Source organism: Epinephelus fuscoguttatus, linkage group LG12 (assembly GCF_011397635.1).
Source record: "Epinephelus fuscoguttatus linkage group LG12, E.fuscoguttatus.final_Chr_v1".
Taxonomy (NCBI): Eukaryota; Metazoa; Chordata; class Actinopteri; order Perciformes; family Serranidae; genus Epinephelus; species Epinephelus fuscoguttatus.
Genome location: NC_064763.1, coordinates 6,480,809 through 6,503,667, shown reverse-complemented (window position 1 = coordinate 6,503,667; position 22,859 = coordinate 6,480,809). Strand labels below are relative to the sequence as shown.

Here is a 22,859-nt window from a genome sequence, read left to right as displayed (position 1 = left end):
GTCAGATATGTATGTATTACATTTGGTTATAAATAAACTTGTTCAGGTAAAAACCTTCACTGTATTCTCTCCTTGAATCTGGTGCACATCCTTTTTGCTGCTCCTCCCTGCTGCAGTAAGTGCATCACTGATTTCACAGCAGGGTAAGACAAGTTCCATCCTGTTCGGTTTGATCTGATGATCTGTACCATGGCACCGCCTTCACTCTGAATCCACAAATACTTTGATACTTCCCATTGAGGATTTTAGTCTAACAGAACTTTGTCTGATGTGGACTGTTGATATTTAATTGAGGAGACAGTATGCATACCACTGATGTTTGGTAAGTTGGCAGTCCAGACCTATGCTAATGATGCAGCATGTGTAAAAAGAACAGGAATCTATCATCCAATCAATCCATTTTGTGTGTGGAAACTAGGTTGCCAAGAGATTTTAATATTCCCAGCCTCATTATTAGGGAGTTTGAGGAGTATTATTTGTGTCGGTGCAACCTTGTGTATTTTAGCATCCACATGTGTGTTTACATGCTTTTAAGTAACCGGGTTACAGTAGGTTTTCTCCAGAGAGCTGATTTCTTAAAAGTCATGTAAACCAGAAGCTCATTTTCTGTAATTGGGGCTGGGGATTAGAGAAACCTGTGTTCCCTGGATAGATTTCTCCTGTAGTGCACTGATTTCGGGTAACCGGTTTTCTAATTGGCTTTTTTTACAGTACACATGTATGGATGTGTATAACAAAAGACTGCAGACAGCAGTGGTTGAAAGGAGAGATTGCATTACACAGAGTGATGTGATCTTGTACTTAATGGATCTCCATTCAAGGTCCAATTGAAACTGCATCTCTCTAGAAGTCTATATGTGTATTTCCATGGTGGAAATTCAATGCTGACACTTTCAAGCTCTGCTCTGTCTGTCTGTCTGTCTGTCTGTCTGTCCTGTCATTGCTCTAACACACAAACACACACAGTATTGTAACAACTACATTTATATAACTAATAGTTGAAGGTCCAGTACAAAGAATTTAGTGGCACCTAGTGGTGAGGTTGCAAGAACTTGTGGGTACCCATAGAACCCATTCTTGAGGTGAGAGGTCAAGGTACCCCTGTGAAAATGGCCAGACCAGTCTTTACTTGCCAAAATTTACCCTAATTTATTGTTATTTAGCCCTCTTCCCTACAAGCTAGTATGGCTGGTACCAAAGGATGCCTTGGGTTGTCTAATTTCACATGATACCATCACTACCTTTGTGCTAGTTCAAAAAATGAGTGCGCCACAGTCTCTTAAAGATAGTAATGTCTGCTGAGATTGCTGACCATCCTGCGGGTCTCTCACGGTTAATGAATTCATGTAATGCATTGCTTAGATATGTTTTTTTTAAAAAATGAACTTGTTCAAATGTAATTGCCTTCCTCTGGTTCAGTGAGTTTAAATGTACAACATATCAAACAGTGGTATCATCAATCCAGACAACTGTATTTGAGGTGATTTGAATGTAGGATAGTGGGTAATAAGTAACTCAATTAGGGCCAATGATCCCCATACCTAGTATGTGATTTGTTATTTTTCACAAACCAGTTTCACAAATGGGACCAATAGAACGGGATCTGGGTTTGGACCCAGGGGATGGAGAGAGTGGTGTGGTGGTGGTCCCCACTCAAATCACCTACTGAGTATAGCTCTCAGTTGGCATATGTTTCTCATAGAAACTGGCAACCTCTTATTTCCACATCCAACACACAAGGTTTATTGAATTACTCAGACATGCTGAATAAACATGCTCTACAAGTGGTGTTGTTTCTTAGATGGAAACAGCCCAAATTGCAAAATGTCATCCTAGCTGAGACAGTAGCTCCTGGCGGGACACACAGCCTCCAGACTCTCCTTTGATCTATCTCGGCACAAACATGACAATGAGGAGGCTTTGCCAACTTTAAATTAATGATGACTGGATATCCCAGTTTTCAACTGAACAATCTGTGTCTCATGTCATGTTAAAGCTCCCCTTACTTAACAGCTGGTGAGCCATTAAGTGAGGGATCTGGACAACCAATTGTCCTGACTCAGATTAGGCTGCCTCTAACAATTATTTTCATTATCCATTATTCTGGGGATTATTTTCTCCAATCATCAATCAGTCTATACGTCCTCAAAGTGTCAGAAAACAGTAAAAAAAAAAAAAAAATCATACCAATTACACTTAACCAAAAATGGCAATAGTCAAGATTACATATTCAAATTGTTTGGTTTGTCCAACCAATAGTTCAAAACCTAAAGTTTAATATCAAGCAACAACAAGCATATATTCATTCGGGAAGCCACAACCATAGAGTATTAGGGCATTTTTACTTGAAAACAAAACAACATTAAAACAAAAACATAATTAATTAATTGATTATCAAAATAGTTGCAAATTATTTTCCTGATAATCACCTTTGTGATTAATTTGAGTAACGGTTTCAGCATTAGAAATAGTGTAGCAGGCTTCTCTTGGTCTACTACACGCTCCATCCAGTGGAGTCTTGTGGTTGGTTTGCTTGCTCCACTTTACAGCGTCTTTCTTCAGATGGACATAACCTTTTACACGCTCTACCCTGCAATGTTACTGCTTACATTCACAACACAGCCGTACCAGCATTTTGCCCGAAATGCTAAGATGTATTGAGGAGGGAAACTAGCAGTAGAGATTTCCCAGAAATCGATCCCTGTTTCCATCCAGACGTGACCCCATGGAGGAAACGTTCCTTAACATTTCAGGAATAGACTACATGTGTGAAAGGGGCGGTACACTTCCATTTCAATAAACAGACTTGTCTACACAAACTAATTAACAGCTTGTGTTTCAATAGTTTTAGTGTTTCAAACAACTGCGACCTAAAGCGCCTTTTAGGATTCAAGTCTATTTGCTTCAGTTCTGCATTTGGAATACATTCTGTGTTATAACCACAGCATTTTTTAATTTACATCCACAGACAGTGTAGATGATTAGGTTTGACAGTTGTATACTGTGTGAGCTCGCTCACTATTTTAAAGTTTGTGCCACAAAGTGCAGAATGTGCTGATGGTTGTATATTTTTCAGTCAGTAAAATATTGTATTCTGGATCTGACATTGTGCGCCTTCAATGCACACTGTCTGCTGCCTGCAGGAGTGCTGTATCTGTAATGACTTGGGCAACCACTTCACGGAAGTCAGTACAGCAGGTACAGTAATCACTGTACACTGCATTGCTATGTAATGGCCAGGAGATGTAGGAACATTTTAAAGCACTGCACTAGACCATGTGGTGGCAAAACAACTATTTAATGAACAGTTTAAAGAAAAAGTCTTCACACGTCGGCTGTCTTTCTTGAGTTTTAATAAGCATTCATGAATGGAGTCACTCACACATACAACCTCTAAGGTGCAAACACGGTTCCTTCATTATGTTCTAATTTTCCAAAATGATAATGTTTAAACCAAAGACTGCTGGAGAAATCCAAGAGTACTACACCCTTTAGCCAAATGCCTTTCTTGCCTCCCTAATTGCTCGGTGTGAACTTCAGTGTATGAAATTTACATCCAGCTAGTTACTAAAACCCAAACCCACATGAGCATTTAGCAGTGTTGTTGATGGATTTAGGTTCAAATCTTGACATTTTATCTGGCTGCTTGGCTGATCTAGTGGCAGGTGATGGATATGGTAGCAGCTTTCATCACCAACCAACCACCCATTCTCCCCTGACTTCTCTTCCACAACACAAAGCAGTGAATGAGCATGTCTTAGCCCCCCTCCCAGCCCTGCCCATGTTAATACTGTTTTACGTTCTAGAGGCATTTTTCAAATTTCCACGGGAGAGGCACTTCAGCAAAAACTCCTTGGTTTGATTACTCTTCAAAGGAACAATTTGACATTTTGGGAAATGCACTTACTTGCTTTGTTGCTGAGACTTTTATTAGACCTGTCTCATTTTCTGCAAGGATCTTTTTTTGAACTGGCTCTAGAGTGGTGCAGAAATAAGTCTTAAAACCCGGAAATGAGTTAGCATTTTAGCACTCCAGTCTCCCTCGTCTTGAAGTCAGTGTTTGTTTTTTTTAACTGATTTTTGGTTAGATGCCTGAAATAAGGTCTGTGGTTAATACAAGCTTAAATGACTTTCACGTTTTGTTCTACAACAGAAAAGACACCAGTAAATACCCCAAATGTAGACGACAGTAAACAAGGACACAGTCCTGAGCACTTGTTAGATGGCATGTTGGGGATCGTGGATGGGTCACAAAAAAACTGACTTTTAAGTTAAGTTAAGTCCCACTGATTGTCACACAGTGTGTGAAATTCATTCTCTGCATTTGACCCATCCCCTGAGGGAGCGGTGAGCAGCAGCGGTGCCGTGCTGGGGAATCATGTAGTGATCTAACCCCCCAATTCAAACCCCTGATGCTGAGTGGATGGGTCACAAAAAGGAGGCAGTGGGTCCCATTTTTATAGTCTTTGGTATGACTCGACACTAGGCGACTCTAGGCCACTGAGCTGGTTTTACTTCGGTCTTTCACCTGGAATCGCGAGTTTGGAACCCTGTGAATGCTGAGTCATATTAAGGTACATCTTCACCATGTTTCCTTTCCTAAACCTAGCCTTAGTAACTTTTATTGCCTAAACCTAACCTCTATGTTGATTACACAACTGTACATTATGGAAGTTACGTCATTTGTGGAGCACAAATTCATAGGATATCATATGAACTGTTGTGCATGCATCTTTGGTAGGATATCATACAAACCGCTCTATGAGAATACATTGGAATTTGGAAGTATTGTGCCTAATAAAAGGCAGTTGCAAATAAATGGCTAAATGAGACAAAAGAGCATCATCATGCCAAACATGGCTTTACAGCCTTGTTGTAGTGGTGAAGTTGAAGTCAAGCAACTGTGGCGTAGTCAGTTGTAGTGGTGAAGCTGAAGTCAAACAACTGTGGTGTAGTCCATTTTTAGCCTAACATTAGCTTTTTACTTGTGAAGACTGCATCAACTCTTTACAAATCATAAAAGCTGCTTTAATTTGTGAAGATTAACTTGCTGAACAAAATGTGTAAGTATTATAAAGTTTTGTTTGCAACAGGGCTTATTTTCGGCCACTATCCAAAATCCAATGAAAAAATGTCATTGGATTTTTGTCAAGGGAACCAGGGTGATATTAACTTCCACATTAACCAACAAATAAAGGTCATCCCTGCAGCACATTATCAAATGGTACAAATTTGATTATCTGCTGAAGTTACCTGTATGTTTGACTGCACGCTTACGTAGATATTCATTATAGCATCAAAGAAGCCCCAACAATGTAGTCCGTACAGACCAAAAACAGAAAGATTGCTGGTTGGCCTGGTGTACCAAATTTGAACAGATGACCTCTTGGAGGTAGATCAACAACCAAACTAGATCATCATCAGTCCTAATGCTGGGATACTTTGGTCTGAACAATACTGAATAATTAAAAAAGGAAGCCAATCCTCTCTGCTTGCCAGTTTGTGTTCAAAAGATAGATGTGGGTTGAGCCGCTGCAATGGACTTCCGTCCTGTCCAGAGGGGTGTATGGCTAAGCTGCTTCACGCCTCAAAAACAGCAGATAATCTCCTTAGCAATGGGCCACATCAGCTCAAACAAGGCTTACTTTTAAGACTAAACAGACTGACTACATATCAGATGAGTGTATCATTGTGCAGTTTTGACGTGTTTACATCTACTCAAAACACCTCATTGAAAACAGGTGGAGTGATTAGGATGCCCAAAATTAGGCCTCGGGGTAATACAAACTGCAGGACGGAATGTAAAAATGTCTCAGAGCAAATAATTAATAGTACACACAGTGCTGTTGCATATAAAACATCAAATAATTTATTTGAATGAAAGCCAAGGAAGCTGGTTTAACATCTCTGCATGTGCTCATCGTGTGAACACGGCCATCGTACCAAACTGGAAAATGAAAACAGTGCATCCTGGGCCAAATGGCCATCGGGATTGGTAGGTGAGAAATTGAAAGTAAAATCCCCACCAGCCTCAGGAAAGAACGAGCACTTTTAAATGCGTTACACAAGCAAAGCTTAAAGGGCTTACTCTCCAATTTCAGTTATCCTAATGTTGTGGAATATTTCAAATGGCTCATTACTTGCATTTTGAGAGAAAGGGAGAAGCCTCTCTCTACTCTATAATGAGCCCTGAAGCTTATTAGACCAGTGTGCATTGAATTGGAAGGACCGATACTTTCTCTTTTCTTGTTCTCTTTATGGCAGAGAAAGGCTTGGGCCCTAATCAGAAAAACACAGAGCCACATCATTACACTTGACAAAACTAAAGAGGATAATCCTGTAGCCCGTTTAGGGTATTTTATAATTGAATTGAATTACTCTTGCCTTCTAACGTATCATGGTGCACTGGCATTCTTGTCAGGAGATGACATATCTTGTCAGAGTTTCTCTCAAATGGATGCCCTAAAATGGACACATGAATCAAAGAGTTTTCCACTGGACCAAATGTGTGTCAGCTATGCAGAGGCTCCCCATGGTCTGGCCCCATGTTGGCAATGTGTTGCAGCACCACAGATAAGGCTAAACAGATTAACGCAGTCTCCATTCACTACCTCTTTCACCTTAGCTTGCAGTAGAAGCCTTATACAGTGTTAATTTTATCAAAAATATCTGGTACCAGAACTCTTTGTACCTTTGAAAATATACCTGTCAAATATGTAGTAGAATATAACGCAAGAATATGTTTATTTTAAGAAAATAACTCTTCTTTAATTCAAAATGATGACAAGTTCATCAAGCCAAATGCCTTGTTTCTTTGAGCACTGTACCCAGCTATATAAACAGTTCATCCTGTGAATTCTGATTAGGATTCTAGGCATTAGGACACTAAAAGGGCATCAAACTGTACAACCACTATACTGTACGCAGCATGCATAATATATTGCAAGGCCTCTTCTCTTTGCACTTAAACTTTACATGAACAAGTCCAAAGTGCTGACACTGAAACTGGAGTTTGAATGTTACAATCTGAATGCATGAGGAATCCAAACATGGTGTCACATTCTTTGAATGTGAAAGCTGCTCACCCAGTGCATATTCTCCTACACCCTCCTTTGAGTAAACGTGGAATGTGAGTGTGTGCTTTAGAGGTCTTTGTTCTTAGTTTTGAAGCCTTTTCTTTGGTAACAGATCAGGGAGAGATTTTCTGGGTCCCTGGATGTCACATGAAATTCACTTCCAACTGTGAATACTATCATGCGTAAGATGCTGCATTATTCCAACTAGGGATGCGTATTGGTACTTGATAACAATCGAAATAATCCAGTAACTGTGGTATCAAAACGTCTCAGGTCAAACTGTACCTTCAGTCAATCATTTATGCGCCAGGGGTCTGATCTTGTACAGTTCCACACTTCCCACTATGTCAGCAGACTTTCTGTTGCTGCCTTCTCTGCAGCCGTTCTCCTCCAGTGGAACAGTCAGTTCAACATCTGCATGGTTAGCATGAGCCAACACAGTAGAGGTGGCAAACATCCAACTCCATGCTGTTTAACATTCCCAACAACTTCTGAGCATCACTAAAAATGTCTCAAATCTGCTGTTATGCCAGTTAATAACTATAAGTTAACTTTAAGCTGTGGAATGCTAACAGTTAGCCCTGTCACTGTTTTGGTGTGTGTGTGTGTGTGTGTGTGTTTGTGCGTATGGCTATACTAGACACCACTCCATTCACATTATGGGTCTTGAATGAGGTGCTCTCCTGGTATCATTATCATTTTAAAGGTCATATGTATAGTTGTTTCATCAAAACGAATATTTAAAACAATAAATAATACATCCATAGAACGTCTAGAAAGGTACAGAATTAAAGTCTATATTTTCCTGAAAAAACGTAACTGCAGTCGAGAAATAATTGTTTTAGAAATTTTGACGAATCCAAAATATGTCAATATTTTGATTTGGTTACACTGGTTACGGGGGAAGCAGGGTTGCCAGATTGTGATAGCTGCAGAGGTATGGCGTCGTCCCAGCACTATCCGTCGCAAATTCTAGCTGATCAACGGAGAAGCAAAACCACAATCAGTATTGGTTCAGCTTTTGATCGTTGGTGTCAGCTGAAGACAGAAAAAGGGCTAAAAAGCCACACGGAGGTTGCCACTTTCCTTCTGGACAGGTAAGTTGATGTTTGCTAACTAACGCAGCAGGGTTGTAAAAAGATATATCTGCTGAATGTATCTAATAATCAAGTAAAGCTGAACTAGTTCTCTAGAAACGGCGTTTTTGGGAGTGTGATTGTTCGGGTTTTAGAGTTGTCAAACAGTGTCGTAAAAAAGTAAATCTACTGAATATATCAAATATCTAGTAAAGCTGAACTAGTAATTACACTGCACCTAGATGAACTATGTTAAGAAAAAGTTAAAATGTCAGCTAATTTCAGATATTTTACCCGATACTCTAGAAATGGCATTTTTGGGACGGTAACATTAGTTTTTTGTGGCTTGCTGTGTAGAGTCGTAAAAAGATACATCTACTGAATATATCAAATAGTAAAGCCGAACGAGTAATTACACTGCACCTAGATGAACTATGTTAAGAAAAAGTAAGGATGATGGTTAATTTCAGATATTTTAGCAAGTTCATTTTTGGGACTGTGATTGTAGTAGTGTCGTAAAAAAGTAAATCTACTCAATATATCAAATATCCAGTAAAGCCGAACTATCATTTATTATTATTATTATTATTATTATTATTATCATTATTATTATTAGTAGTAGTAGTAGTAGTAGTAGTAGTAGGAAATTATAACAGAGGAATATATTTGCCATTTTAATATCAAGAACACTTCCGTGTTTTTGTGTGTATACAGGACGTTGTTGAATCAGAGAATCCGTGTGTCCACCACGACAAAGGACCCTAATTGACCAATTATGTTAGTGACGAGTAGAGCAAAAAATGTTTTATGGAGATTGTTACAGTGTGTTACAGGGCGCACAAGAGAGGATTCATGATTTATTATTATTATTCTTTATTACTATACCACAAAAGACTCTTCACTTGACATCACTGTCTCCAGTGTGGCAACCTGTAGAATTGAAGAGTGGAGCGAGAGCGGGCGAGTGTGAGTACGACACCTACTGACCGGGAAGTATGAATCCTATATCTATCACCTTTAAGTGTACTGGTATTGGTACTGGTATTGTGATTTTTTAAATAATACCCAGCCCTAGTTCCAATGTCCAAGTGTTTTTAGATGGCCCATGTACTGGTTTACACATAACAGAAATGGGTTGGTAATAGATCCCACTCCATTAAGCTGGATTCCTACTCTTACCTTACTGGTACAGGTCATGGACTAGCATTAAATTAATTCATGATCGGTGTATGTCCATATCAATGGCACGGTTGTGGAGAAATCAATCCAGCATGCATTACATTTCAGGTTAAACTCAGACTTCAGGATGTGAATCTTCAGGACTGACAACCCCATGTGTACTAACAAAAGGCTGATTATGACTGATTCTGTTTTTCTTTTTTAATTTCATTTTAGCCCTTTGTATAGAATGCACTTGTCTGAATGTAGGTGGTAGTTATAATCTTCCACATTCAGAGCAGACATATTTACATGACAGACACTCAAAGTGACGAGTAGTCTATCATTATGTATTAGTCTGTGCTAGTTCTGATAGTCTAAGACTTAATTTAATCAGTTAATTTTTTTACAACCAATTCTTTGGTTGTAAAAGTTGTTGCAAATGGTTTTCATCTACAATACACATAGTGAAATTATAATACTTTTCAACAGAAAACAGAGCAGAGCAGAGACTATAATTTATGTCATCAGGTGACACCTCCTGGAGTTGGTCCATTGAAAATCAATTAGTGACTATGAGGGTTTGAGATATTCATAAATGAATTAAAAAAACACTGTGGGTGTTGTCATAATGTTGTAGGAGTTATTCCATTATTAACTGAGTGAGAGACAGCACCAGACTTTCCTCTAATGTTACATTTGTGCAAACAACATGTTTTAATAACAATTAAATTATATATATATATATATATATACAGTACAGGCCAAAAGTTTGGACACACCTTCTCATTCAATGCGTTTTCTTTATTTTCATGACTATTTACATTGTAGATTCTCACTGAAGGCATCAAAACTATGAATGAACACATGTGGAGTTATGTACTTAACAAAAAAAGGTGAAATAACTGAAAACATGTTTTATATTCTAGTTTCTTCAAAATAGCCACCCTTTGCTCTGATTACTGCTTTGCACACTCTTGGCATTCTCTCCATGAGCTTCAAGAGGTAGTCACCTGAAATGGTTTTCCAACAGTCTTGAAAGAGTTCCCAGAGGTGTTTAGCACTTGTTGGCCCCTTTGCCTTCACTCTGCGGTCCAGCTCACCCCAAACCATCTCGATTGGGTTCAGGTCCGTGACTGTGGAGGCCAGGTCATCTGCCGCAGCACTCCATCACTCTCCTTCTTGGTCAAATAGCCCTTACACAGCCTGGAGGTGTGTTTGGGGTCATTGTCCTGTTGAAAAATAAATGATCGTCCAACTAAACGCAAACCGGATGGGATGGCATGTTGCTGCAGGATGCTGTGGTAGCCATGCTGGTTCAGTGTGCCTTCAATTTTGAATAAATCCCCAACAGTGTCACCAGCAAACACCCCCACACCATCACACCTCCTCCTCCATGCTTCACAGTGGGACCCAGGCATGTGGAATCCATCCGTTCACCTTTTCTGCGTCTCACAAAGACACGGCGGTTGGAACCAAAGATCTCAAATTTGGACTCATCAGACCAAAGCACAGATTTCCACTGGTCTAATGTCCATTCCTTGTGTTTCTTGGCCCAAACAAATCTCTTCTGCTTGTTGCCTCTCCTTAGCAGTGGTTTCCTAGCAGCTATTTGACCATGAGAACTGTGTGTGGCATTCATCTGGTCTCTGATCTGAGCTGCTGTTAACTTGCCATTTCTGAGGCTGGTGACTGGATGAACTTATCCCAGAAGCAGAGGCTGATTATGACTGACTCTTGGTCTTCCTTTCCTGGGTCGGTCCTCATGTGTGCCAGTTTCGTTGTAGCGCTTGATGGTTTTTGCGACTCCACTTGGGGACACATTTAAAGTTTTTGCAATTTTCCGGACTGACTGACCTTCATTTCTTAAAGTAATGATGGCCACTAATTTTTCTTTAGTTAGCTGATTGGTTCTCGCCATAATATGAATTTTAACAGTTGTCCAATAGGGCTGTCGGCTGTGTATTAACCTGACTTCTGCACAACACAACTGATGGTCCCAACCCCATTGATAAAGCAAGAAATTCCACTAATTAACCCTGATAAGGCACACCTGTGAAGTGGAAACCATTTCAGGTGACTACCTCTTGAAGCTCATCGAGAGAATGCCAAGAGTGTGCAAAGCAGTAATCAGAGCAAAAGGTGGCTATTTTGAAGAAACTAGAATATAAAACATGTTTTCAGTTATTTCACCTTTTTTTGTTAAGTACATAACTCCACATGTGTTCATTCATAGTTTTGATGCCTTCAGTGAGAATCTACAATGTAAATAGTCATGAAAATAAAGAAAACGCATTGAATGAGAAGGTGTGTCCAAACTTTTGGCCTGTACTGTATATATATATATATGAGGAAGATCTGTAACTGTTTAATGTGGCATTCCTTATAAGATCAGCAGACAGTTTTTTTATACATTTTTTGAAAGAAATTAGCAAACAGGGAGCATCTAGCGAGAGGGAGCATGATGACATGCAGTATATGGCCAGATTTATAATTGAGACCATGCATCATAGTGCATTTCAGTATTTACAGGTATATAGCATGCAGTATGTATATTAAACCACTACGTTACAAAGACATCCAAAATCAGTAGCTACAGTAGACATCACACCATTAACAGACCTTTTCCACTAAGGTAGCTTTATACCCATAACTTCACATATAGCCATTGTCACAGATTCTGCTTTTCTTTTCTTGTTCTACTTTATCACCTTCAGCTAAACTCAAATAAAACTGATATTTGTCTTACTGGTCCTGATAACTTTGTGTCTGACATGATATCTTGCATTGGACCTCTGGTCACCAATGTTAAACCCTCCACAAAAAACCTGGGTGTAATCTCTGACCCTCAATTAAACAAGCTTGTGCAAACCTGCTTCCTCCAACTCCATAACATCACAATTCAAATCTATGCTGTCAACAAGAGAAGTAGAGGTACTAATTCATACCCTTGTTTTCTCATGCTTACCTAGACTATTGCAATGCTCTTTTCTTCTGTTTCAGTCAAGCTGTACTGTTATGCCTGCAACTCATGCAAAACGCTGCAGCCAGTCTATTATCTAATTCCAACTGTAGGTCCCACACCACCCATACTTGCTTCACTGTACTCTGCCTACGCTTGAAACTGCATTCAGGCACTGTTCAGTAAGTAATATTAAACCTAAGTTCCAGGTACTCTCAGCGGGATGGAATGCAACAGCTCTTTGCAGGAGGCAACGCAATGTTAATTAAGTAGGACTTAAGTTCAGCTAAGCACTGCAAAAAATTGTTTGAATATACAATTGAAAGAAATGGATTTCTAATTCTGAATATTGAAAATGTGTGTTTTACTGTCTTGCTATGCATTGTCCATGTAAACTGTGGATCATTTGCACAGTGTCAGGGAGTATAGTAAGGTTAGCTTAGCTTAGGTATTTTCAAAATCATTTCACATTTCCGGTAGCAAGATATTTTTTCAACTAAGTAGCAGGGTAATGAGGCAAAATGCAGCATTGCTATATTCTATTTTCTCTAGAGGAAAAAAACAAACGAAACAGATGAACGTGCTGCATTTTGCTCTCCAGTACATTCTTTACCTGCAACTCCCTGTCTTTGGATTCAGGATAGAATCAAGCAATGGGCTGCTTTGATGGTACAAAACAGAAAGGGGCTGTTCGTTCTCTGCTGCATTCTGTCGACCTGCTGTAGGTGCGGCCCTTCCATGAATGTAATTAATGAATTACATGTGAACCAATCACTAATCATTATTATCACCACTTATTCCACCGTTGTCTGTCCTACATTGCATAAAATTTCTTTCTATTGATTTTCAGTGACCTATATCCAACACCTTCTGGTCTGTATAAAAAAGTGGAAACACAAGTCAGAATCTGCCACCAAAACCATTGGGTTCAAAACAGTTCATGTTATGAGGAGCACTCGGTGATAAGTTGTTAAGTTCCTGCAATGCCTTAAAACACCTGAAGATATGTTTTCATTCCCCCCTAACTACAGCAATACAGTAGGTATTAGTCATGCTCTGACTGGTTATAAACAAGCTGAATTTTCTACTCAAATAATCAAATGGAAGGATTTACCTACTGGTCTACAACTGGGAATTCCCCAGGGAAATTTGGTGCAGCTCGTGAGGCTACCCACTGGCAAATATTCCAAGTATTTAAGCCTTGCAGGGATGGATACAAAGGATGCCTCCCTGGTGTGTCTCAGTGTGGTACAAGCAAAGCTGCCTCCACATTTCGCATTTCTAGTGAAAGTAGCGGTTGACTCTGCTAAGCCTGATGACACACTTTTCCCTACAGCCAAAGCATCAAAAGATTCTGAGCCCAACAAAGTATTTGAGTCTACCTTCAACCAAAGTGATTCTTCCCTCGAAGCCGCTGGCACCCAGACCTGTCCTGCCTTCCTTTAGAGGGATTTCATAGAACTATCATGTGTTAAACATGAGCCCAAGGAACATATTGGGTATTGGCATATAGTTAGACATGGACACAGTCTGAATAGTGTGCACAGGCATGTGCAATGTGCATTATCTCAGTCACTTGCATGTGACCTGGTGACTGTTATTCTTCATTTTCTTTGTCCACAAGCTGGATCAGCCCCATCGTAAGAAGCAAATGTTGGCACTGTACATTTCTGCAAACCATGAAAACATTACATTTGTATGTATAACATATATCATATCAACATTTTCAAAGTGATGTAGTATATGGTGGAGGGGGTGGTGAAATGCATGTCACCTAGCTTAGATACCTGCCAAGCTGTCTGTTCAAGACCAACAAACAACAAACCCAGTTGTACTTATTAGTTTTTTAGGTACCAAATGCGGGTGTTTTTAGTGAGCCGTGGCTCTTTTTTCATGGGTGTCTTAGCCCCCAAACATGAATGTTTTTTTTAGGTTTTGAGTTGCTTTAAGGCACAAAAAGCAGTTGCATTTTGTAAAGACATCTTGGCCTAGTTGTATCATCACAGGCAGAGCCCTCTACTGGACTCAATGGGTAATATTTGCATAAACCTTGCCTCCAAATCAGGATGTGACTACTCGAATATGTGTGGATCCCACAGTATATAGGGCAGGTCAACATGATGTCTGCCATCCTCTTTCTCTTTAGCAAGTGCTGTAGGAGTGACAGGGCCCCTAAGCAGAGGGCTCCACCTGTGCTAATTCAACAAGGGTTACAATATTTTTTGACCTTCGTTCTACCACACAGGAACGCCCTGTCGCGACATAACATCGACCCAGCCACACTGATCCTGACAAGCTAAATGTAAGTCGCCATCATCTGGAAATGCATCTATTGTCCTTAGCTGTGGAGTGTTGATGGTTTGGAGAGGGGGCCGATCTCGACTGACGGTTCACTTTCTTCACAGAGGTGCATCACACCAAAGCCTCTAAAGTGATCCCTCTGTTGCTGGTGCCTAATCTTGAGCAGCTCTCAGCAGGCTTCGCAGGGAGGTTGCTGCTGAACACTGGTCTGTACATGGTAGAAAGCTGATCAGTGAGCAATCACCTGAAGTGAAAGAGGGTCGCGGGCATGTCGTGCACTGCCTTATATATTGTGGGGTCTGCACATATTTGGGTAGGCACATCCTGATAGGCCAGCTATGTTTATGCAAATCTCACTGGGTGAATGCGTGTTAGTGATTGAAGGAGAGGAGTGCCTGTGGAGTCCAGTAGAGGGCTGAGCCTGCATGAGATAAAAGTGATTTTGTACCTACACAGTTTCAACATATCCCCTACATAGTAACATCCGCTACATAATAACATGCAAATGTAACATATCCCCAGATTGAAGAAATGTACAATGCCAACGTTTTCTGAGGTGATTGGGTTGGCTGGGAATATGATTCAATCTCAGGTTTTTTTTCCCAGCAATATACCCCAAATAGTGACACTACAATGGCCTACAGACAACTTGTAAATGTTTCTTTCTCGTCCTCTGTACCTTCTCCCCACTGAAGTGAAGTGAATGCCAATAAAGCTACCTTGATATGAACAGGACTTCACATACTGTACCTTCAGAGCCAGGCCCAATGCCCCATTGGGAGCATTTCTGGTGGCCCAGCCAGTCGATTGGTCAATTTTATGCAAAATTAAATGGGTAAATCAAAGTAAAAGCAATACGGGGCAGCTACAGTCACTCAGTTCTGTAGACTGTTAGACTGCAGTTTTGCAGCATTTGGCAGTTTTTTTCTCCTTTAACATACTCTCTCTCACATCTACAGAGATAATTGCCAGCAAGGGGCATGACAAAACATTCCAGCAGGGCCACCCTGTGCATAAAATATGACCACTATCCTTTGAGGGTTGATTCTGTGTTTTATCAGTGGCATAATTATAGTGTAGAAAGCAGGAGAGTTGACTTGTATGTGTTGTTCTGTTTGATGGAAGTACCCCAGTTACTCAGAGCTTCATGATGATCAACAAGTCCAGTCAAAGGTCTGAGGAAATGCCAGGTAGAAAGCAAACACTCCAAAAGTGCACAATCATTATACATACAGTATATAAATATTTACTCATGTAGCCTTAGTAATGGAAGTGCAGTTGACTACCTCTTGAACCATTTTGGATGTTTTTTTTCCCTTTGAACCAGTATGTAGTAATAAAACTAAAAGATACTGGCATAAACAGTAAGCAGAATAAAAGAGTTATTATCCCAGTCCAGTCCTGTTCAGAACACCAGTAGGCACACAGTCACCAGACATAAAGAGCTGCATTTTTGTACTGACAGTCTACAAACATGGTCAGAAATGTCTGAACAGACTTAACTTTTTTCCCTGACAAACCAATACAGAAGTACAGCTTCAGAGAAATCCTGACTGTGTGAGAAGATGAGAGAGAAGAGAAGAGAAAGGAGACGAGTGTGTCAAATCACAGAAAATGAACAGGCATATTTGTGTACGTTTCCATGCAGAACTTCAATCACACAAATTGTCAGGCTGGTTTATTTCATATGACTGCATGCCATTAGATATTGCAACTATCAAGAAGATGAGGTGTGAGATAAAATAAATGCATTCCATAAATTCCATGGAGTGAAACAACGATTGATGAAATTAGTTATTTTATTTCATCAGCATTTAAGTACTGAAATGCTTCTGGTGATGCTGCTGTAATATTTCACAGAGTCAAGTAATGGATATGCTTTTAGAAATAAAAACACAGACAGTGACATAGTTGCTATTTTTTCTTGCTGTACATCAGATAACTGTAAATGCTCACACTAGTTTTCATACTTGCTTAGCTGATGAATGCATTCCAATAAGTATATGCAAAGTCAAGTATTGGGTTTCATGTATTATTCCTTTTAGTTTTAACTGTAAATATGTGTTGTGGATAGACCCCCGCAGGGTGAAATTCCTGGTGTTAATGAGAGCCTCACAAACCTCTCTCTGTAGAGTTAATGTAACTCTAGTTTGGTAGTATATTTTTATAACTAAGATATTGTCTTATGCTGTCTACTTTCACGTGGTGTTTCCCATATTAAATATGCTAACAGAAAATTAACCAGCTGTAAATTGACCCTAATGCATACAAGAAAGATGGCTCAACTTGAGTTTGCAGCATTCTCTATCTTTAGGCATGTGTTCGCTGTTTGCTGTACGAGATGTGATTTTTGCAACGTATCCTCATACAACGGTTTGTTGATATCCTATGAATTAGTGCCTTACGAGTGATGCTATGTTTTTAATGTAAAGTTATGTAATTAACTTAAAGTTACAGAGATTTCTGTGGTAATGTTTAGTAAAAGAAGCATGGTGAGGATGGACCTTAAAATGACTCAATGTTCACACAGTTAACCTGTGTCTATGGGAAAGTCCTGGGGTAAATCCTATGACTAAGTCCTATGCCCTATGTAAGTCCTGTGTTGGTGCATTGGTCATGTGATTGTTTTAGACCAAATGCTTAGTTTACAGCAGGCATTTCCAGGTCCAGGTCAGGTTAATTAAGGCGCTAATTGTGGTCAGTGGACCAATTTTAAACTGCCTTCATAAAATATACTACATGTGGCCGGCCACAAAATGTTGGTTAATCAAGAAAGAAAAATTTTTTCCCTTCAAATAATTATAATGTCAATGCCACCACGGGAAAAAATCAACAGTTTGTATTTGTTTATTCATATTTCCCACCTACTGTGGCGAGCGAGGGGAATCTGAAGCTCACAGACAGAGTGGGGTTTTAACAATTAATAAATATGCAGCTAATAAAATAAAAACACACAAACAACTGGATATTTGTGAGATTTAAAACAGTTGTCTGTGCAGATTACACTTCACTGAATGCGACAGAAGTAAACACAGGGTGTCTCTGGTTAACCTGAAGACGACTGAAACCTTTTGCCACAGCATAAATTGAAAACGTCACATGGCTGTTTAATTTCTGCTGAGGGACACTCTTCAAAAGTGTTGAGCGACCTGCCATAAATCCAGCTTCAGCAGTCAGAAACAGCTGATAAGCCACTGTCATTCTCTTCAAACACGTTATGTCAGCCTTTGAAGATGCCCTCTCCCCACTGAAGGCACGGACTGCAGTGTCTTCCAGCAAGGTTAGATATGTCATCTGAACATCTGTTTGGAGGTAAATTTGAATCTTTTATATACCCTGGATGCTTCTTGATAATAACAACAACAACAACAACAACAACAATAATGATTTAATGGTACTAATAATTGGTGTAGGTACCCATCATTACAGGCAGCATCAATAGAAACAATTAACACAAGAACACAACTGTTACATTTCAATATGGAGATTCTCATATACTCCACTGTGACCTAGGACTGTGAAACTCTTCGTCATACTCAAATATTTAATAACGACAAGAACTGAGGATGACAGGGCATCCAAAAAGTCCATGCGGTGCTAAATTAACGTTTCTCCACATTGCTGTCTATGAAAACCTTTTTAATGAATGCAGTTTTAATATGCTATGCAATTAGTTAAAAGGTGGGTTTGCATTTTGTAAGACAGCCGGGCCTTCATCATTTGTGCGTACACATGGTCTAAGGCAGTTCTAAATTTGTTTGCAGAGCACGAACAAATTCAAGGAAGAAAATATTGATGAATCCCAAATTTTTGTAAAAAGCATTTGTGCACAGAGTCAAAGTACAGATTTGTGTGTACACACTGCTTGTGAATGAGGCTCAGTGTGAAGGAGTTCATTGTTAATGTTGAGAACAGCTAACACTGGTTACTGTTGAGAACTGTTAAGTTTAAGCGTAAATCGTGTAAAAATACCAACAGTTAAAAAGAGTTACAGAGTTAACAGTCTGTGGTGTGGAACCATATAGACACTTTGAAAGTTCTGAAATGTACTCATCTGTGTTTGCTGATTTTGCTGTGATGAGTTAACATTGTTATATTTCTTGGTCATAAGCCTACACGAGCGAACCATCCAACAACGGTAATCACTGAAAGAGTGAAGCTAATGATCCAGTCTGGAAATGATCATCCTGTGAATGCCAGGCTTTTCATGTCTTTTTGAGAGCACTGTTGATTAGTTTAGATAGACTGTCTTTATTGTCCCAGAGGGAGATTTGTGTTCACAGCCAGTAAACAGTAACATACTGATACATACAATACATCACATACAAATCTAAACGTGGTCAAATGTACACATATCCCTTCATGCCCATACATGTGTATGACACACACAGATCAGTCAGCAGTAATGCGAAGCATGGATTTGGGGTGTGGTCAGTGCCAATTGTTATTATTATATTATTTCAGCCGTTTGATGGTTCATTCATGTCTGAAGGACTGAGTGTAAAAGTTTTATGAAACTTTCATGCTAGTAAAAGTTATATTGCTCCCAAGTTCCATACTTGCCTTCTTGTGTGAATAATTCAGCTACATTATTAACATTATTGCAAAAGGCTTCTAGGAATATGTCAGAAATGAGAGAGAACTAAAATGACTGCTGACAGTGACCTTTATCAACACCACTTAGCTTAACTGCCACTTATGCTGCAGCAGAGTATTTAAGCAATACCACATGTAAGGAAGTGCTGTTATGCTGAAAATCATCATGGCTGTGATTCAGTCGAAGGCATGAGGCTGCAGGCTGAGTGCCGAAGATGATCAAAAGAGGGGTGGGGGTGGTACATGACTTCTACAGTCATGTAAACCACTGTGAAATTTCAGGATGGTATGAAGTAGGGATGCACTATATTGGATTTATTTCCTTCATATGCCAAAATATATAACAACTCATTTGACCAATAACCGATATCAATATCGATACATCCACTTTTTTCCCATTTCCCATATATATATATATATATATATATATATATATATATATATACATGGATATATATGGAGATATATATACATATATATATATATATATATATATATATATATATATGCAACCTCATTTCACAATGTGTTCATGGCATGCTGCATTCACAATCCTAGTTGCTGTCAAGTGTTTCCTCTACCAAAGGGATTCCCCACTCAGTGGCCTAGTGGTAGAGTGTCCGCCCTGAAACTGGGAGGTCGTGGGGTCGATCCCTGGCTGGGTCATACCAAAGACTATAAAAATGGGACCCACTGCCTCCTTTTTGTGACCCATCCACTCAGCACCAGCGCGGCACCGCTGCTGCTCACCACTCCCTCAGGGGATGGGTTAAATGCGGAGAACAAATTTCACACACTCAGGTGTGTGACATTCAGTGGGACTTTAACTTTAACTTTATGTGTATTTGTTTCATTTTAGCTCAGGGCCTTTTCTGTGTTTTGCTGTCGCTCATCACGGGGATAGAGAGAAAGAAGGAGAGAGAAACACAACCAACACGGGTGATGTTACTTGAGCTAACAACCTCTTGTTAGGTTACATTTGTGTGACTGAAACAAAGTCTTCCAAACAAATGTATTTTATTATTGTAATCCGCCTCAAACCAAAGATAGACACACGCTGAGCCCAAATAGTCGAGCTGAAGCTGACAGGCTCCTCCCCCTCCAAAAAGCATGTGTTTGGTTGTCCTCATATCCGTGCAGCAGCATGCAGGTTTTATTTCTAGTTTCTCTCCTATGTTGCCGCTTGTACTTTCAGATTTCAGCCTTATTGTACCATTTCATGTTCACTTAAAGGGCCAGTGTGTAATATTTGGCATGGTTTATTGTCAATCTGAATCTGAATCTGAATATTCTACCCATTAATATGTTTATACAAGTGTATAACCGCTATAAAATAAAATTCGTTTGGTTTTCGTAGCCTTATAGTTATGCTTTTATATATATATATATATATATATATACACACATATATATATATATATATATATATATATAAGTATATATATATATATATATATATATATATATATATATATACACATATATATATACGTATATATATATATAGCAAGGGCCTTGCTTTAGAGAGGTCACCGTCTTGCGCTGCCATGTATGTAAGGCAGCCCGAGCGGACAATCCAGCCAGCCAGAGAACGCGTTTCACGTGTATAAATGAACCAACGAAGACAGCGGAAGAAAGGAAGAAGGAGGAGGAAACAGCAGAGAGTGTTAGTAGTTCGTCGATAGAGAGTAGTGAAAAGTTTTTTTAGTTATAAAGTTTGCGAATGGACCACACTTACCACGCAACAGGAGAGAATGAACCCGAACCGTCATCTGTGAGGAAAAGAAGACACGACTTCACTCCTTGTGATGCACTCTCTGCGGCGCTTTTCCTCCTGATGATATATCTCCCCAACGATGACAGCAGTAACACCGAATCCCATTCTGTGTAGCAAAATGTGAGCGGAGGATTCAGCCTCTCTTCTCGCCCGCTCAGCATCAAACACATGGAGTTCCTCATCTGTATGCTCCGGCTCAAACAGGTATGACTCTGGGTCTGTGTCCGCTACAAGAAACTCTTCAAAATCGCGTTCAAAGTCGTCCATTGCAGCTACTATAGTCCGGAGATATCGCTAGACTAAATAAACAGTTGAGCTCTGTTTACAGGCTACACTGTCAGTCAGTGTGCGTGCTGGAGATTGGTGGAGCAGAGAGGGGAGGGGGTACCCGCTAGGTATCGTAAACGAGAATGTGTGTATGGAGTGTGTGTGTTACGCTAGAAGAGTCAGAGTTTGGGACGGAGTCTTTTACCCCCTGGAGTGTTACTAGAGTTTTTGGAGTGCTCAAATAAACTGGCCTTTTTTCCCGAACGCTACTCTGGTCTCCTGCTCGTGAGGGATTCATTACAATATCGTAACATGGTTTAGATTTCTAAATAAACATTCACCTCGTCGCTAGATAGACCTACTCCTGAAAAACTCGTGCGCAAGGCTTTTTGTCCCTACGAGGCCACCGTCATTTACCCGACGGGAGGGGTGAGCGAGTGAGCCCTGCAATCTAGAATTTGACCACTGATGTCACTGGTTTCAACCCATTTTACACACTGGCCCTTAAAAAATAAAAAAAATTAAAAAAAAGTAAATTGCTGTTTTGGCTGCTTCACAATAAAAGCTATTAAATAACAAAACAGCATGGGACTTGTGTGTGTGAGAATTTACAGGAAATTAAATGTCTAGCTGCTTAACTTCTAGACTAACAGACAAAAAGAGACTTAAGTTTTTTTTTATTTGTGGTTACAACTTTAAAGTTAAAGTACAGCATGTTCATATATTTTTTTATGTGAGTCAAGCACTATGATATGTCTATGTTAATATCATCTGTTTAGAGTCCTGTCTAGACAGCAAGCACCTCAGATGTGTTTTTTCACTTGAGTATTCAATTGGAAATTGATGCTGACAGTGCACAATCAAACCTCTCTATCTCTCCTATAAACATAAACATTAGACAGGTCAGACTCGGATCTTAAGTGGGCTATCCATGTACACAGTCTAAAGGGAAGTAGAATAATGCAGCACAGTAACAACTGACAATTACATGATATTAAAGATTAATTTATGATTTCATTATGGAATCCTTATAAACCATATGTCATCTGTTGAACAGCCGAGGCCCTACGTGTCCTCACTAACATCTGAACTCAATCTCAACCTCCAGTTAATTGTCAGCTGGCTATCATGGCTTAGGGTCATAGAAACACATGCTATGAATTACAATTCCTGTGATCCAAATTATTACATACAAATACTGTAACTTTCTGGATATCTAGCTGATATGCTGGCTCAGATTATTTTTTTTTTGAGTCAAAGATCTGGGACTTTCTGATAGATAAATAGTTAAAAACATTTTTTGGATGGCTGATAAAAGTACATACGTAACACTTTGTACTGCATTTTCAATACATCTATAGCAGAATTCATCACATCTCATGTCCCTACACATCTGTCTACCGGGTGTGCAATAGATTAGGGCTGTTCCCAATTCACAATTATGTCGGTCAAATCAGATTTTGCTGTTCATTATGAAAAATGAACTGTTTTCATTTTTACGTATTTTAATGGGGTTCAGCAGGTCGTTTAGGGTAACCGTGATGTTTACATAACATAATAAACAAGCCGAGTTAGCCCACCGTTTTATTGCTGCTAACTATACCAGCGACAGATTTGGAAATGTGCCACAACATTTTTTGCCGTCA

The 22,859-nt window shown here is 39.5% G+C and overlaps 1 protein-coding gene across 1 annotated transcript in view; it reads right to left on the bottom strand.

Moving 5' to 3' along the window:
* The window catches only part of opcml (opioid binding protein/cell adhesion molecule-like), a 305,981-nt gene that overhangs the window by 130,578 nt on the left and 152,544 nt on the right, over positions 1 to 22,859 (bottom strand). The window lies entirely within an intron of this gene.